The sequence below is a fragment of the Chrysemys picta genome, chromosome 10, assembly GCF_011386835.1.
Source record: "Chrysemys picta bellii isolate R12L10 chromosome 10, ASM1138683v2, whole genome shotgun sequence".
In the NCBI taxonomy this organism is placed as follows: Eukaryota; Metazoa; Chordata; order Testudines; family Emydidae; genus Chrysemys; species Chrysemys picta.
The window spans coordinates 8,535,778-8,554,296 of record NC_088800.1 but is presented as its reverse complement, the minus strand read 5'-3'; the positions used below and the strand labels follow the sequence as shown (position 1 = coordinate 8,554,296).

The window sequence follows — 18,519 nt, the reverse complement described above, 5'->3', positions numbered from 1 at the left end:
AGAGAAGCCCAATCTGTCTCAATTCACTAAAGAATTATGCAAAAGTAGTTGTGTGCAAGATTAAAAAAAATTTTTTTTTTGAGATTGAACAGATCCACTTTGGTGCAAATATTTGCAATATATGTTGGCGATTATGGACCAGCTGTCCGTAATCGGTATGCCAAGAGATGTTTACCTGGAATGAGACAAAACTAGACCAAATCAAAGAGGACTTTAGAACATAATTCAGTGGGAAGTAGCTTGTAGATTCAATACTCTCCTGTTTTTGTTTTGTTTAATTTTTATTTTTTTCCAATGATGTCTATTGCAATAAAATCCCAGATCACGAAACATTTTTTCCCATATGAGGTTAGAGGAGGGGAAATAGTTTCCAAGAAAGGTGAAAATATTTTCATAATGACAAAACTTAAAAATATTTTGGAAAAAGAGAAATTACATCTCTTTTGTGTTTGTGAATAGGTTGTCTTACATTTACAAATATCCAGAGCCTGAAAGACAGTTCATTCATGATGTTCTTAAATATGAACTAAGGTCTTTTATTAACTTTCAGATCTTCCCATAAAATCATGTTGTTGTATTTATCCACTTTAAAAGTAAAACATGCAGATAGCATCTTCATTTTGTGTTGGCATTGCGCAAATTGTTTCTTTTGGCATTGTGATGACTAAGTAACGTTGACATGTTTTTTAAAAATGACACAGATCATTCGTGATTTTAGGAAAGCTGACACCGTTAGAAAAAAGTTTCTTTGTTGCCAGTTAGATAATGTCATTTTGTATTACCTGATGTCTGATATATGGAGAATTGCCAAAAGTAGAATAGATTTTAAAAAAACAGCTCTAGGCTGATGAAAAATACAGCATTCTCTTTTCATGTTGTTGTTTCATGTTTGGACAAATCACATTTTAATTTATTTGCCTCCAGATAATCTGAAGCTACAGTTTCTGCTTGTCCTAACCAGCATCTGGACTAATGTTTTGTAGAGATAACAAAGATAGAGTAACTGCACCTTTGACATGAAGCTAATGTTTGTATTTTTGTCTTCAATTTAAAGAAAACAGAATTTTCACATTTACTTGATTTTAAAGGAATGAAGCTGCTTTTTCTTATAGTTCATGCACATTTTGACTGCTTTTGAGGGCACATCTGTGTGCCTAGATAGATATTCATTCCACCCCTCTGGTTTAAAATACTATTTCTAATTTAAAAGCAAAAATGTCAAGTTTGTCTTTGAATTGTATCCTGCTCTGCAGGATGTGGAATATTTTATATAGTAGTTGGGATTACATTGATTTGCACCTTATCTTCAGCTTCCTTAGCTTGTTACTCGAACTTGTTACTGGAAGCAGAAACAAACTTTCAGAGGGAAGAATGACTGCTGGAGAATGAATTAACAACATCTGCTGCTACGTCATTTAGAATAGGATAAGTTCTGTTCCTCTAAATCAGTGTTTCCCAAACTTGGGTCGCCACTTGTGTAGGAAAAGCCCCTGGCGGGCCGGGCTGGTTTGTTTACCTGCCCCGTCCGCAGGTCCGGCCGATCGCGGCTCCCACTGTCCGCGGTTCGCTGCTCCAGGCCAATGGGAGCTGCTGGAAGCGGCGCGGGCCAAGGGACGGTGTTGAGCGTCTCCCGGGCGTGGAGGAAGCCGGTGCCTATGCCGGCAATTTTTGTTTATTGCCTGTGACCTGTCCGTGACTCTTTTATTAAAAATACCCATGTCTAAATCATAGCCTTACCTATAACTTTTGGCTGTTTATGAATTAACCACGAAAAGTAGGTCAAGTTATTTTTAATGAAGAGTGCTATAAACTGAAAAAAAAAAAAAAAAGGAATTAGTCCAAACAAAAAGGCGTACTGATATAACTCAAGGACTGTTTTGAGATCATGCTTGGTAAACAAGAAAATGTGGGTCTGGAAATTAATGAATCAAATTGGTGTGTCAGAAACTAGGCCTAGTTGGTGGCCAAAATGAGGGGAGGGGCTGTTCTACCCACTATACCCTTTTTGGGGTCCTTAAAGAAAGAAACTTGGGAGGGGGGGGAAATAACAGATGGAGGCTACTTAAGCAAGCTTCGCCGTCATCGCTGCCACCCCCACCATCTCCTGGGATCCTGAACTTTTGTTGCAAAATATTCTGACCAGACCAGGCCAGAGAGAGGGGGACCCAGATAACATCACCATCTCTACCAGGTCCAGCTGAATCCTAAACACCACCTGGGATAAAATGGAATCAGATTTTAATAGCAGCAACAACAGCAGCTGCAACCCATTTCAACTAACTTCTTCTCTTTTCCCAAAAAAGACAGTTATTGCCATCTTCAATACTAGCTAAGAGACTGTCAAACAAAGGGGTTTTCCTTCTAAAAATTCTCTCTAGCTATGGAGAAGGGGAACAAGGGATGTTAAAATGAAAACTTTATTTAATACTTTACATTTCAAATATTTAACTGTTTTCCTTCTTTTCTTTATCTTTAATAAAAGGGGGAAAGGATTTTTAATGGTGTGTTTGCCATGGTACTAAGCAGGCTGAGGTCTCTATGTACAAAACCCTAGACCTTGGTTAACACTGTTTTTTGACCCTTGTGATCAATGTCACAGGACCAATCTTTCTGCACATTTTTCTGAATACAAATGATACTCTTTTTTTCTCAAATAATTTGCTGAATATCTGGTTTTGGTTCCCATCCCTACCTTAAGTATTTATTGCTTGATGTATACTTGGCAAATTTCCAGAGATCTGGTCCAGATCTTAAAATTTTGAATATTTGAGACCTTAACAGACACCATTTTTTAAAGTATACCAAATTCCATGCTGGTGTGGGGCAAGTCCCTGTTAAATGGAACACTAAGGGGTAGTTTACTCCATAAGGGGAATCGCTAACTGCAAGGAACGTTCTGCAATTATTAGTTAATTTTAAATTACTTTTAATTATTATGGTTTCAAATTATTGGCTCATGCTATCCTTGTAGCTGACGTAGCATTTTCATGAAGATCACATTAAACATATAACCGTTATTAGCTAGTAAAGGTGTGAGCTATTTATACCTCTTAAATCTGAAGAATGTTTTAAAATCTAATTACAAAACCATTTAAACACCCTTCATTTTCACTGTATTGTGCTCTCCTTTACAATGTACTAGAAGTAATCTTAATTGGAATAATGCAAAATATTGAACATTCATAACAGCCAGAGCAAAATCTGTTTCCATTACTGCTAGAGGATTTTATTTTTAAGACGATGTTTGTGTCATGAATACTCTTACCACTTGCATATTTGACTACAGAAAATTCCTGCTATCGTGCTATGAATTAAATTTTATATAATTTCATCATAATTTAACGTTCCAGTATGAAAAGTCTACTTGATATTACTTGCTTTTAGGTCCAAATTTGAATAATCTTTTTAAGTCTGTTAATCACTTAGTCCTGAGTAGATGGAAAACAAATCACAAACTGCAGTATTTGAGGAAAAGGTTAAATTAAAACTGGCATTGTACCAGATTTTTTTTTACTGATCCAACCAAGTTATTGTTTAACATTTCAGATTACAAAATAGTATAGTGTACAGGATTGGCTACATTGTTTTGTCATGTACTCGTCATACTCTTGATTAAGGAGTATGACAAGTGAGTTATGTACAGTTCCTTTCAGGATGCATAAATCATTTGGAATAACACCCAGTTGCTTAAACATGTACATTTTAATCATCATTTAGGTTGAAAATGAAACATTACCAGGATAAAACTAGTTTTTTTTTTTCTGTAATGAAATAATTGAATTGAATTACATTAATTTTCTTTTACATTTTATGTGCTAGGATGTCACCTGGCTTATTAGATGTATGACTGGACATCTTAAAGGAAGATTTATTTCTGCAACTTCTCAAATGAGGGTTTAATATTTTTAGCCCAGACTTTACTTAGATGATGGCCTATAAACAGTCATATAATGCATGGTTTAGTGTGGAACTCATGATCCTTGTCCATGGCTATTGTAGCTGACGAGTGGAATCCACTTGTGTTTAAAAGCAAATGATATATATTAAAAATAAGTAGACCATAGTATCCTATTTATCTGGTATTTCTCAAAAATGCTGAATTGAAACATGCTTTTAAACTGACCCATTCAACCCAGACATTTTTTTTATCATTCATAAATAAAGAATAACCAGGGCTACTTTGAATGATTGTCTATGTGGATTCCGCTCTTGCTGCACATGCATCCAAGATTGGATTCTTTTGGCCAGTGGTGTCATTTGAGGGGTCACATTTGCATCCTGAATGTTTTGTCCCTTCCATAACCCTGAGGGGTAGAAATGGCAAAGTGAGCCCAACCATTCCTCAGTTCTTTCATCAATACAGAATTCCAGATAAGCAGGACTTTGTAGTAGTGGGAAGGGAGAGTGGGACATGGAATCCATATGAATAGTACATCTTGAAGAATCACAGTAGCTGTCTTTTTTTCTACTGACCTTTTTAGGGAGCCTTTGGCCTCACTATGTACTCAAGATGTGCTGTTAACTCAACTCTCTCAGGGCCCATTCTCAATATTCACACCCAGTTTCACCACAATTGAGACCCCAAAGTATTTTCAGATAATGTATTAGTTATTTTCAATAAAAGCTATACATCTAATTTTATACAAAAAAAACTGAATGGCTCTAGAGCAGTGCAAGTTGCCATATTGACAAATTGTGGAATGTTGTATAGCTGCAAAAGATATCAATGCAGTTTTTGACCTCCTACTCAGAAATTTACCATCCAAAACAGGGAGTTAATAGTCCCCCTCTGTTAGGGCTTTGGTGCAACCACAGTTGGAACGTTTCTGTCAGTTGCAGCCATGTCATTATCAGAGATTAGAAAACTGGTGAATGTTCAGAAAAGAGTTACTAAAACGGTTAAAGGGTTGCATAGCTTAACTTATGAAGGGAGGAAAAAAGAACTAATATTACTAATTGAATGACAAACCGGGGTTGTAAATCTGCACTAATATATTTACAATTAGAAAACAGTCTTGAATTAGCTACATGTCTGGTATGTCTTTTTTCCATCACTGGTAGGGTGATCAGATGTCCCAATTTTATAGGGACAGTCCCAATTTTTGGGTCTTTTTCTTATATAGGCTCCTATTACCCCTCACCCCCTGTCCCGATTTTTCACATTTGCTGTCTGGTCATCCTAATCACTAGTTTCTATGATTCAGTAATTCTTCTACCCATTGAGTGGTTAGAGACCGAGCAATGGTGGTGCAAGCTTCTAGGCACCATCCTGAAACATGCCTCAACTTTTTTTTTTTTTTTTTTTTTTCTTTCTTTCCTCCAGGGTCCATTTCTGGAGGTAGAAGTGTAGTTCAGTTTCCATGCATAGACTTACACAAAAGGGGCCAATTGTGGTGGTAATTATTGTGATATGGAAAACTGTTTCTATCCACCAACAGTCTGCTTACCAACAGTCCTCTTTCTATTGTGATCTGAGCCGAGTTCATAATACTGACCTTTGTAAAAGAATTTTCAGCGTGCATGAAGTGTGCATTGGCATCCCTTTTTTTATGCACACTTTGAGATAAGGTGAAAGCTTCCACTTAATCATCAAAAAGCCTTGTATAGATGCACCATTAATCCTATTAATGTTTACTTAAAGGAAGAAAAGGATCATCTTTAAATATTCCTTGCTTAGCATTCCTTGTTTAGATGTCATTTGGTTCTAATATAGGCAATGCTATTGAATTTCCGAATGCAATTTGAAACATTCTCAGTTTTATATGCCACCCTTCATACTTTTTTGGCAGGTGGAGATTGTGCCATTAATCCCCAGAATAACTGGTTGCACTATTCGCTTGCGATGTCATCTTTAAATCATTGCGAATAATATCTAAGAAGTAGAATAGATACATTCCAGTGGTCAAAAGTCCGATGCAGGTGTCATTTTTCTTGTAGCTATATTAAATCAGATCTTTTTTCCTGCCCTGCCATTCTTGCAGAATCCAATAATGTAATTACTGTATATGGGAGTTTGAATTTATTCATAATGACAGGCTGTTAATATATGAATTATCAGTTACATTTATCATCCAAAACTATTGATAAATTTCAATTTAAAAATTAACATTTAACCAACATTGTCATATTTACCAATTTATCTCTAATAGGAAGTAAGAAATTTTAGTTTAGGAGGAAAATTTCCTATTTTTAGTTTTTTATTTTCTCTACCCCACTAAAGTTAATGATATTTTTATGGAGTTTAAAAGGTTCTGCTCTTGTTGTCTTGATTATTTACAGTTCAAATCTTGGCAAATATGACCTTGTAGCTAAGTTTATATCCAGTAGTGCATCATTGAAAAGCTCATTATTCAAAGTGTTAATTGCAGAAGATCTATTTCAGGCATTGAAATAGTGCACTTGTCAGATATTAGAACGTACAGCACCTTGTTTAATGAATTTCAATGAGAGTTGAGCCAAACCTGCCTGTTACTTGGTTGCTGCTAAAAGAAACTTGTTTGAATTGTGGCTATTTCATTGATAGACATTGGTTCAGCCTTATTAGAAGAATAGCAAGATAAATAAACTAACTTGTTAATCATTGGCTTAACATGGTATTGTGAAACCTAGTGGAAAAACCGAAGTGTCTGCATTGTAGATCGAACTTTATTTAAAATCTATGCACAAGGGGGCTTTACTTAGAAAAGACTCAAATTGTTTAGACAAATCGTGTTTCCCAAATTAGTTTCTGAAAAGTTTGTGCTATTGCCTCTTTGTAATAGTTTTCATCTGGGAAATCTCAAAGTGCTTTACGAAGCTCAGTATTATCTCCATTTTATTGACAGGAAAGTTGAGGTTGTTAACTTGTTCCTATGGCTAATGAGTCAGTGGCCAAATTGGGAATAGGATTTGGCTATGAAAGGAAACTTTGTATTGAGATTTTTTTCTGGTAATCTGAGACTTGTGTGTATCGCTAAAAACAAAAACAAAAAAACCCAACCCCGCAACCCTGAGTTTTAATGAGACTCTCTTCTTTCAGATCTTTTTAGTGAATTGCACTTCTTTATAAGTAGCAATTGATTAGTAGCTATTGGACGTCTAATGTAGTGAATGCCAGTGAAAATGAGGTAGGATCAGAGGCTAAAATAGGGGAAGAACAAGATAAAAATTGCTTAGACAAGCTAGATGTCTTCAAGTCATCTGGGCCTGATGAAATAAATCCTAGAATACTCAAGGAGCTGACTGAAGAAGTATCTGAGCCATTAGCGATTATTTTCAAAAAGTCATGGAAGACAGGAGAGATTCCAGAGGACTGGAAAAGGGTAAATATAGTATCCATCTATAAAAAGGGAAATAAGGACAACCCGGGGAATTACAGATCAGTCAACTTAACTTCAGTACCCAGAAAAATAATGGAGCAAATAATTAATCAATTTGCAAACACTTAGAAGATAATAAGGTGATAAGTAACAGTCAGCATGGATTTGTCAAGAACAAATCGTGTCAGACCAACATAATAGCTTTCTTTGACAGGGTAATAAGCCTTCGGGAAGTGGTAGATGTGGTATATCTTGACTTTAATTGGACAAATTGGAGAAAGTCCAGAGAAGAGCAATAAAAAGGATTTAAAGGTCTAGAAAACATGACCTATAAGGGAAGATTGAAAAAGTTGGGTTTGTTTAGACTGGAGAAGAGAAGTCTGAGTGGGGACATAAGTTTTCAAGAACATAAAAGTTGTTACAAGGAGGAGAATAGGACAAGAAGCAACCTCTGATGACAGGACAAGAAGCAAAGGGCTTACATTGCAGCAAGGACAGTTTAAATTGGACATTAGGAAAAACTTACTAACTGTCAAGGTGGTTAAGCACTGGAATAAATTGCCCAGGGAGGGGTTGGAATCTCCATCATTGCAGATTTTTAAGAGCAGGTTAGACAAACACCTGTCAGGGATGGTCTACATAATACTTACCCCTGCCATGAGTGCAGGGGACTAGACTAGCTGACTTCTCAAGGTCCCTTCCTGTCCTTGGATTCTAAGATTTGATGCAGAATGGTTTAGGTATAAGGCTATCCTGGGGATGAAAAAACATGCGGGTGAATTGATGGCATGGAGTGCTGATGAGATCCACTGATGCTCAAGAAATGTCCTATACTGAATTAACTGCGTTTTTTCACCTGTTAACTTGGAGTCTCCTGTTTTGTGGCCATTACATTCAGTCCCTGTGAATTTCTGTGTTACGTATTTTGTTGGATTGAATGATAAGTGTACTGTTAGGGTATGTCTACACATCAACTAGACACCCGTAGCTGGCTCATGCCAGTCAACGTGGGCTCCTGGGGTTAGGGCTGTGGGGTGGTTTCATTGCTGTATAGACTTAGGGCTCGGGCTGGAGTACAGGCTCTGGGATCCTGCAAGGTGGTAGGGCTCCAACCTGAACCCAGAAGTCAACACAGCAATGAAACAGCCCGAACCCTGCAAACCCAAGTCGGCCGGCACAGGCCAGCCGCAGGTTGTCTTTGCTGTGTAGACACGCTTACATTCACAATAAGGTATGTAAAAGGGCAAGTAACTTGGAGTTTCATACAGAATTCATTTGAGGATGCAAAATATGCCTGCACATTTTGCAGAAAGAAATTGTGCCTGCTGTGGGGAAAATGGAGGCCAGGCCTTCAGCCTGGCTGGAAAGTTATCCTATATTATTATTTTAGACTGGTCACTGAGCAAAGAATCAGAAGTTTATGCAAGGAGCAGATTTGCACAGCTATCTAGAAATTACAAGATAGGCACTTAGTACTGAAACGTCTGTAAGGACCTCTTTGGGTGTCTAATTCATGGCAACCCGGATAAGTCATGTTTGATACGATAAACCTCTTTTTCTGATTACTTCTCTTATGGAAGACCATAGACCTCATAAAAGACTAAACCATTTTTTGTGAAGAAAATTTACTTTAATCAATGAAGGCCAAACGAGAGAAACTAGACAGTTTGAGTGGCAGGTATTTCTCTCTGCAAGTCTGGCCCCTATCACCTTAGCATCTGAGTGCTGCACAATCTTCAATGTATTTATCCACATAACGCCCCTGTGAGGTAAGAAAGTATTGGGATCAAATAAAATGTAATCCCAAATTAAAAACACAATAAGAGGACCAAAAAAGTGTCACCGGGCCTAAACAGCCAAGTAAAAGAAGCAGGTAGAGGCAAAAAGCCATCCTTTAAAAATTGGAAGTTACCTCCTACTGAGGAAAATAGAAAGGAACATAAACTCTGGCAAGTGAAGTGAAAAGTAGTCAAAAAAAAAAATCTAAAGAACAACTAGCCAAAGACTCAAAAACTAACAGGAAAAAAATTAAGTGTATCAGAAGCAGGAAGTCTGCCAAACGATCAGTGGGGCCATTGGATCGAGGTGCTCAAGAAGCACTCAAGGAAGTTAAGGCTGTTGCGGAGACGCTAAATGAATTCTTTGCATCAGTCTTCACTGCAGAGGATGTGAGGGACATTCTTAAACCTGAGCCATTCTTTTTAGGTGACAAATCAGAGGAACAGTCCCAGATTGAGGTGACAGTTTTGGAACAGATAGCTACATTAAAAAATAATAAATCAGGACCAAATGGGATTCACTCAAGAGTTCTGAAGTAACTCCAATGTGAAATTGCAGAGCTACTAACTGTGGTATGTACTAACTTCTGTACCAGATGACTAGAGGATAGGTAATGTGACACCAATTTTAAAAAAGGCTCCAGAGGTGATCCTGGCAATTATAGGCTGGGTAAGTCTAGCTTCAGTACCAGGCAAATTGGTTTAAATTATACACCTATACCTCTATATAACGCTGTCCTTGGGAGCCAAAAAATCTTACAGCGTTATAGGTGAAACTGCGTTATATCGAACTTGCTTTGATCCACCAGGGCACAGCCCACTCCCCCCCCACCCCCCCGAGCACTGCTTTACCGTATTATATCGGATCGCGTTATATCTGGGTAGAGGTGTAGTAAAGCACAGAATTATCAGACATATAAATGTACATGATTTGCTGGAGAAGAGTCAATATGGCTTTTTAAAGAGAATTCATGCCTCACCAATCTATTAGAATTCTTTGAGGGGGTCAGCAAACGTGGACAGGGGTGATCCGGTAGATATAGTGTACTTGGATTTTCAGAAAGCCTTTGACAAGGTCCCTCTCCAAAGGCTCTTAAGCAAAGTAAGCAGTCATGGGGTAAGAGGGAAGATCCTCTCGGGATCAGTAGCTGGTTAAAAGAAAACAAAAAATAGGAATAAATAGTCAATTTTCAAAATGAGGAGAGGTAAATAATGGTGTTGTCCAGGGATCTGTACTGGGACCAGTGCTGTTCAACATATTCATGAATGATCTGGAAAAAGGGGTGAACAATGAGGTGGGCAAAATTTGCAGATTATACAAAATTACTCAAGATAGTTAAGTCCAAAGCTGACTGCGAAGAGTTAAAGGGATTTCACAAAACTGCATGACTGGGCAACAAAATGACAGATAAAATTCAGTGTTGATAAATGCAAAGTAAAGAACATTGGAAAACATAATACCAACCATGCATACAAAATGATGAGTCTAAATTAGCTGTTACCACTCAAGAAAGAGATCTTAGTCATTGTTATTTCTCTGAAAACATCTGATCAATATGTACTGGCTGTCAAAAAAGCTAACTGTTCGGAAAAGGAATACATACTAAGACAGAAAATATCATAATGCCACTATATAAATCCATGGTACACTCACAGCTTGAATACTGCAATATTTTAGAATTGGAAAAGGTACAGAAAAGGATAACAAAATGACTTAAGGCTATGGAACAGCTTCCATATGGAGAGAGAGAAAAACACTGGGATTTTTCAGCTTGGAAAAGAGGAGTAAAAAGGGATATGATAGAGGTCTATAAAATCATAACTGGTGTGGAGAAAGTGAATAAGGAAGTGTTATTTACATAACACAAAAACCAGGGGTCACCCAATGAAATTAACGGGTAGCAGGTTTAAAACAAACAAAAGGAAGTACTTCTTCACACAACGCACAGTTGACCTGTGAAACTTGTTGTCAGGGATGTTGTGAAGGCCAAAACTATAACCGGGTTCAAAAAAGAATTAGATAACTTCCTGGAGGATAGGTCCGTCAATGGCTATTAGCCAGATGGTGAGGGATGCAGCCCTATGCTGTGGGTGTCCATGGACTCTTCTTGCCAGAAGCTGGAAGTGGACAACAGGCTGGATCACTCGATGATTACCTGTTCTATTCATTCCCTCTGAAGCACCTGGCAATGGCCATTGTCAGAAGACAAGATACTGGGCTAGATGGGCCATTGGTCTGACCCAGTATGACCATTCTTATGTTCCCCATGTCACATATAGGAAACTGAGCCGTGCCTTTCCCAGCGTCACTCAGAAAATCTATGGCAGAGTGGTTAATTAAATCTGGGTCTCCTGAGTGTAGGCCATAGCTCTAACCACTGGAACAGCTTTCCTCTCTACAATTTCAATCTCACATTTAGTATGAGAGCATTTCTTAGTTTAACTCTGAACTGGGGCACACAGTAGATTTCAGGGACTTACTTGAAGTCACACAGCAAGTCTGTGACTGAGCTGGGAGTTGAACTTACCCTATGCATTTAAACCATCATTCAATTTCTGATACATGTCAGTTAAAATGAACTATTTCATAAACAACCTCTCTGTAGATGCTCCATCTTTGGTTTTCCCATTAACTTTAATAACAATAATACGTGTGGAGCAGCTACTTAACAGGGATGTATTAGTGTCAATATTTATACATTTTCTTCTTGATAGTAACTGTCTAGATCTCTGCTTCTAAAAAGAAAAAAATGGTGCCCCTTTTTAATCTTCTGGGCATTGCAGCATTTAGTTAGTGTTAGACTGGGTAACATCAAATTACAACACCTAACAAATTACCTGTTGTACTCTTCACGTTTAATGCATTTGCTATATTGGAGATGAAAAATGCCCTTTTCTCCTGTACAATTGGGAAGAGGTCAGTTATCTAAGAGAAGCCGCTAATCTATAACAAGTATGTAAAAGCAGTACATCATATTATAATACTACTGTATTACACATCCCTCGGCCCGTGCTGCTTCCCACAGCCCCCATTGGCCTGGAATGGCGAACCGCGGCCAGTTGTTTGTGGATCTCTCTTACATTGATGTATGTTTCATAACAAAAGTGCTTCAAGCTAATAGTTAAGTTGCATACAGTATCTACTATAAAACTGTCAGTATGCTTTACTTTTAGAAACAGAGGTTTGAATCCTGAGTGCAGTCTTTATTGTATCTCAGTGGAATTTGACAGCTAGCGTTAATCCTTGGAAAGCCAGAGATACAGGTTAAAATTTGCCAGATATTGGAAATGTTCCAGCTTTTAGAACATGAAACTCTTTTGCTAGACAGTGGCATACAGCAGGGGTAATGATAAGCTTTCAAGCAGTATACCTTCCTGCATCTAAGATTGATGAATAGCTCTATCTACAGTGGAATATAAAGGATCATTGTACAAATGGCCAATCCTGGTATTATTATTTTGGACCTGTTAATTTCTTTATAAAACACTGTATCCGTTAGTTAATCCTAGAGAGAACTTTTCTTCCACATACTGTAATATTGGATCAAAGAATGTAATCATTACCAAACTTCTTTGTATTTCATCACTTTACCTAGAATTATTTGATACCTTGATATTCTGGACAATATATGGTAAATAATTTACATACTAAACTTTTTTTTTACTATTACAGTACTGCTAGAAATTGAGAAAAAATTAAAATGTGGAAAATACATCTTTTATTTTAGAATACTGAGTTGAGTATTCAGGACTTGTTTAGTATATGTCGGGTTGGCAACGTTCGGCACCCTGGCGGGTCGGGCCAGTTTTATTTACCTGCTGACGCGGCAGGTTCGGCCGATTGCAGCCCCCACTGGCTGCGGTTCGCCATCCCGGGCCAATGGGGGCGGCGAGAAGCGGCGGCCAGCACATCCCTCAAGGTGCTTACCAAACGTTGTCGACCACTGGTATATGTTCTTGTCTGTCTGGTTGGGGGAAAGCATGTTTATTTTTAGATGTTGGTTGACTAAGGGATCACAGACCTCATCTTTTGAGAAGTCAAGGTCTTCAATTGCAAGGGTGGTACGTAACTGTTGTGAAAGCAGTACTTTGGTTACTTATCTAGTTTATTTTATTGTGTTCTAATTTAATTTTTTGTATAAACACTGTTTATATATTTCAGTGAAGCTTCTAGTCTTGGCAGTCATACAGAAGTTGCAAAATTAAATGCATCATTCATTGTCCTGTAGGTTTACAAGCATTTGTGGCCTGCTTTTAGTTCTATTTAAAACACACATTTTTTGCTTAGGCCAGAATGTAACATTTTTGATTACTAACGTAGAAAAAAGATTTTCTTTCATTGAGTTATGGGGGTAATGTTGCCTGGTTAGTATATTAAACAGGTATTGTTATTAGGGTTGGTCCTGATTAACATCATAATTATCTCAAAGGTGCGGTAAACAGGTTTTTTTTTAATGACAAATGCAATTAATCCTGTAGCTGGAGGAGTCATGAGCACCACTGTGGACAGAGAAGAAATATTATCAGACATAGAGCTATTAAAAAGCACAAAACTGTGGAAAGTAACATAATGAGGTTAATCAAGAAAAATGGAGCTATACAATAAAATCAAAAATAATTTTGAAGTACACTCATTCAATGAGAGAAATGTGACATTGTAGTACAGAAAGTGTTAGTGATAGTAGACAGTAAAATAGATATGCAATGCAATATGGTTGCAGGAATGCCAATGTAATTTTGAGTTGTGCAGACAGAAGCATCATGTTACTGAGCCAAGAGGAATTAATTTCTATCTCTCTTATTTGACCATGCACTTGGAGCCTCAATCTTTTGGCTGGAAACTTAGAAGAAAAATGAAAATAAAAATAGTACAGATTTATTGTAAGGACTAGATATAGTCCTAAAGTAATCTAGAAAATAGGATGTGATGTAGGGCAAGGCAGTGATGAGGTATGTGCAGGCAACCTTAATCCTGGAATTCTTAACTTCTGGATGATTGACTCTGCACCTTAACTTTCTTTTATCATAGCTGTCCATATGTAAAAATAAATCTCACAGGGAAAGTAGGGAAAGTCTCATCAAATGAAACATTAAAAATGGACTGGACAAAGCACTAAAAATGTGTGCCTCTGCGATTTGACAGGGTCCCAGTGTTCCTCTCCTCGCCACTCATTTGATTCATTATTGGGCTTGCATCCTCTAATTGTGGGGACTAGTCGTTGCTTTTCTCATTTTGTGAACTTCAGAGATTTTGCTTTGGAAACAGCACAAGTGAATTTTTGTGTATCTGGAAAAGCTTCAGAGTGCAAGATTTAAAAAGAGGTTGTGGACACTGCAGATGTTATAAATCTGCCAGCAACTGTGATGGGTAGTAACAGTGAGGATGTCACACATCTTTGGAAGAGGAGGAGGCCTGGAGTTGGGGCAAGGGTTTGTGAGGATAGAGTTTAAAGGGATGGTGGAAAGGTCTGAATGGGAGATGGAAGGAGATGATCCCAGAGCTCAGGTTGGAGGGAATTGATGGTTCTAGGGACTAGATTCTAGGAATTACAAACCCACAGCCTCTGCATGTATGTTACCGATTGAAATCAGGTCAGTAGTTCCAGAACACAATTACATTTTTATAACGGTTAGAAACCCTCCAGATTAGAGTTTTGGCAAGTTGCAAGGCATGGAGTGAGCACTGATGCTATCCGTGTTGTGTATTTCTGGTAGGGGAATTGACCAAGGTGTTCTATCTAGCAAGTATCAAAAGCATTTTGCTTACAGTAAAATGTTGGAGAAAGGTTCAGCAAAATATTGGAACATTTGTACTGCTGTCTAAACATAACTTTTGAACCTTTTATGGTTAATCCATCATTAACATCCTCATATGGTGTTTCCTCATACCAGTCATTACACGAAAATCAACACAAAACCATCAGTCATTTAGTTACATATTTTATTTTTACATGGTGGAACAAAGCCATTTTAAAACTTGTGAGTCACTCTGTTATCAGCATTTATCACAGCTTGCTGGGGCATTTGTACAATGTCTTTATTTGTAACACAATTAAGCTATTGTTTTCACTAAATTTTAATGTATATACAGGTTCCACACCTGCTATGGTTTCTTCTAAATACACATGGTGAATTTCTTATGACAAGAATCTTGTAGTTCTCTGATCTAATCAACTAATAAATGATCCAGAGTAACATCCAAGCTACAAACACATATTTATTGGAGCTCAACATAGTGGATTAGGAAACAACCATCAGAAAAGGTTTTCAGAAATCTTTGTCTGGGAACCAACAAAGAAAATGAAAATACTACAGATTTATTGCAAGGACCAGATATACTCCTGAAATAATCCAGAAAATAGGAGTTAGTATTCTTTCCTTATGATGCTTAAACATTCCATTACAGAACATGAAATGAAATGTTTCCTTTCCCTCTAATAAGAATTTTTAATTGTGTGTACAAAAATACCAGTATAAGTAGTACTCTTTTGTTCTAGTTATCGTGAACTGCAAAAACTTTAAGATTTTATGTTTAGTATCATACACACATTCTGTGTGTGACCCCATCTCTATATGCTACCTAAAGATTATTTGGTCTTCTTTGATTTTTTTTCTTAACATGCTTTATTTTCAGGGATCTACACATTTCTCAGTCTTCGCGATCGTATCTGGGAAAGAATTTTGGGAGGATCACTTACTTACATTCAGTGTCGAAGTAATAACTTGTAGCATAGAAAATATGGAGGGTGGAGCCAGCACTTGTTTATGGAATTTTTCTTTCCTGCATACACACAGCTTGATTCCCAGTAGTCATGACCTTTGTGTTTTTTATTGAGCGAGAGCCTGTTATCATGTCTAACTTTGTAGCCTGTGAGAAAACTGAGGCTGGCCTGTCTCCCACAGGCCTCGCCTGGCCTTGTTAACAGATTACAGCATTCCACTTGTTAGTACCAGCCATACAGGAGAAACTTTTTTTACTATTATGCTACTGGATAGTGATAAAGTAGACAGTCTTTTTATGTCAGTTAGGTCCTCAAAGTGACAGTTCATGTTTTGGTGATAAAGAAACAGAGCTTTGGATATCAAACACAGACTTGGATTTATCTGTAATAGTGAACCATAACTTTAAGTTCTCTAACAATGACAGGAACACCATCTGGAGTGAAGGTTTCCAGAATCTTAAAGTGGAGATACTGAGGCATTTTACTTCCTCATGAGTCAAGGCAGGGTTAACCCCATTACTATCAGAATAAAAAGTGACGATTGAAAAAAGGGTGAATACATTCTTATATTAGGCTAAATATATGTACACTTTACGTTAATAGTTTGTTTAATTTCTAAACTTCAGTGTTGGTGGACAGCACTGGTGGGTATGCATTTTGAGAGTTAAATTTTGAAGTTTCCACTTAAGCTGTACTGATTATTTGGGCATTCTGAGAGAGACACTTATGAGATTCCTAGATTTTAAGTGTAATTACTATAAAACATTTGGCAAAACAATTTTAAATATTATAAAAATCAAAACTCTCACAATATTTAAATAATATAGAGTATAAAATGTAGGCTGGAGTTCACACAGATATCCACTGTACATTTCTTGCAGGCTGTCTTTTTCTAATTTACTTACATATTTAATACTGCTTCACTATAACATGTTTTACTGCTGCTCCTAAAGGAGTGACTGGGCACAGTTTGTATATTCGGATCCATGTACAGACGTAACCTATTCAAATTCTATTTATAGATTATAAAGGTTAAATGTAATCCAGATTATACAGTGTTAACATTTTCCCTGCTGATACCAAAGTGTAGAGGACTGACAGCCTGAACTTGTTGAGAAGGGTTGGGAGGGATAACAGTCTCCGACCTTCAGAGTCCTAAACAGCAGGTCCTTGTATGGCTAAGTCCATGTAAGTGTCCACCTGATTGGTTAGACCAGCAGAGATCAATGCTGTGACAGGTGTTAGAAAAAGCTACACCTGTTTCCCCCCATATGCTGATTTAGTGATTAAATTTTTGTGGGAGTTCCAGACAGTGTGTGTGGGATACACAGCACATGCCAAGTAATTTGAGAAGGAATTATATCTCGCCAATGATGACCTGTGATCTTTGAGAATCTCATATTGCATAATTGAATTTTGTAAAGTATTGCCTTACCATTAGGAAGTGAAATTAAGCAATCGGTTGCTTACTAACAAAATACTAAGTAAAATTGTTTATTTTTAGTGGACATGCAATCGGTACACAATTTTCTAGCTTTATTGATAGCATAAGCTGAACATTTCTCTGAAGAAATTCGATTGCAGATAATTGTACAGTTTGTCTGCTTACCAAGCTGCTAATGTAGATCCTATCACCATTAGATCTGGGCACCTTATTCTGTTTGATCAAGAATTGATATATACTTTTATTAATCAGAAAAAAGATAACATTTAAAAAAAAACTAACAAATAATTGTACTGAGATTCTTCTTCTAAAAGTAGATTCACTGTCAATTGTTAAATGGAAATTCAAACGGTGACAGAACCAAATACCTTTCAGGTTGCTTAGGAAGCCTTGAGAATGCAATTCCTCTATGGTACATGAAATGACAGGTAGCTCTGATTTTAATTCTGTGGGGTTGGGTTTTTATTTTTAAGACCAAGACAAGTTGGATAAAGATACGTTGTCTGTCCAAATGAAGATTCTCTCTGCACCACTGTTCTCTCTCACACTTCTGACATTTAAATGTTTATGATTACATTTCACTGACAAATTTTCTTTTAACAATAAGCTCTTCCTAGAGGTGGAGAACTTTGAGATTCTATTTAAAACAAACAAAAACATGAGCTTGCTTGCTATGTGGATTTTCTGAACTTATAATACCAAGGAAAAATAAGCATTAAAGAATATGAATATACTTTTCAAGATCTTAAAGGCAAGAGACCTGAAGTTCAAAAACCTGTCTTTTGGTAGCTGATTTCATAGCTGTGTAGTGGGGAGACGTGTACATTAAGGGGATGTTGAAGCAGGTCCATATTTAGTAAACAGGAAAAGTCCCAACAAAGCAATCGCATTAAAATTAAGTCACCGCAGAAGATATGCACGTGAAAAAAGCTTACATTTGGAAAACTGCAGTGTCTTAGAAAGGGTTTGCAAAATAAAAACAGTTGCATTTTGAGCATTGTTCTTCTTGGATTGTCATGTTCTATGCAGTCCTTTTTTTCATGTTGTATGCTAAGTGACTGAAGTCCAGGAAAGTATGTGCCTTAACTAATCAGGCAAATTGTTACATATGTTGTTAAAACCATTCAATAATGCATTCATTTGGAAATTTTACTCACTATATTCTACACAGTTAATTTTACTGTTTTCTAGTGAGAATAGAAAATTTGGGAAGCCAACATTGATGTTTTATTAATACAAGGCCAGTAATTTATTTTGGCATAACATCCTCCTTACAG

At 37.1% G+C, this 18,519-nt stretch overlaps 1 protein-coding gene across 21 annotated transcripts in view; it reads left to right on the top strand.

Annotated features, from left to right (window-relative positions):
• MEF2A (myocyte enhancer factor 2A) overlaps positions 1-18,519 on the top strand; it is a 159,846-nt gene that overhangs the window by 93,805 nt on the left and 47,522 nt on the right. The gene's annotated exons all lie outside the window — the stretch shown is intronic.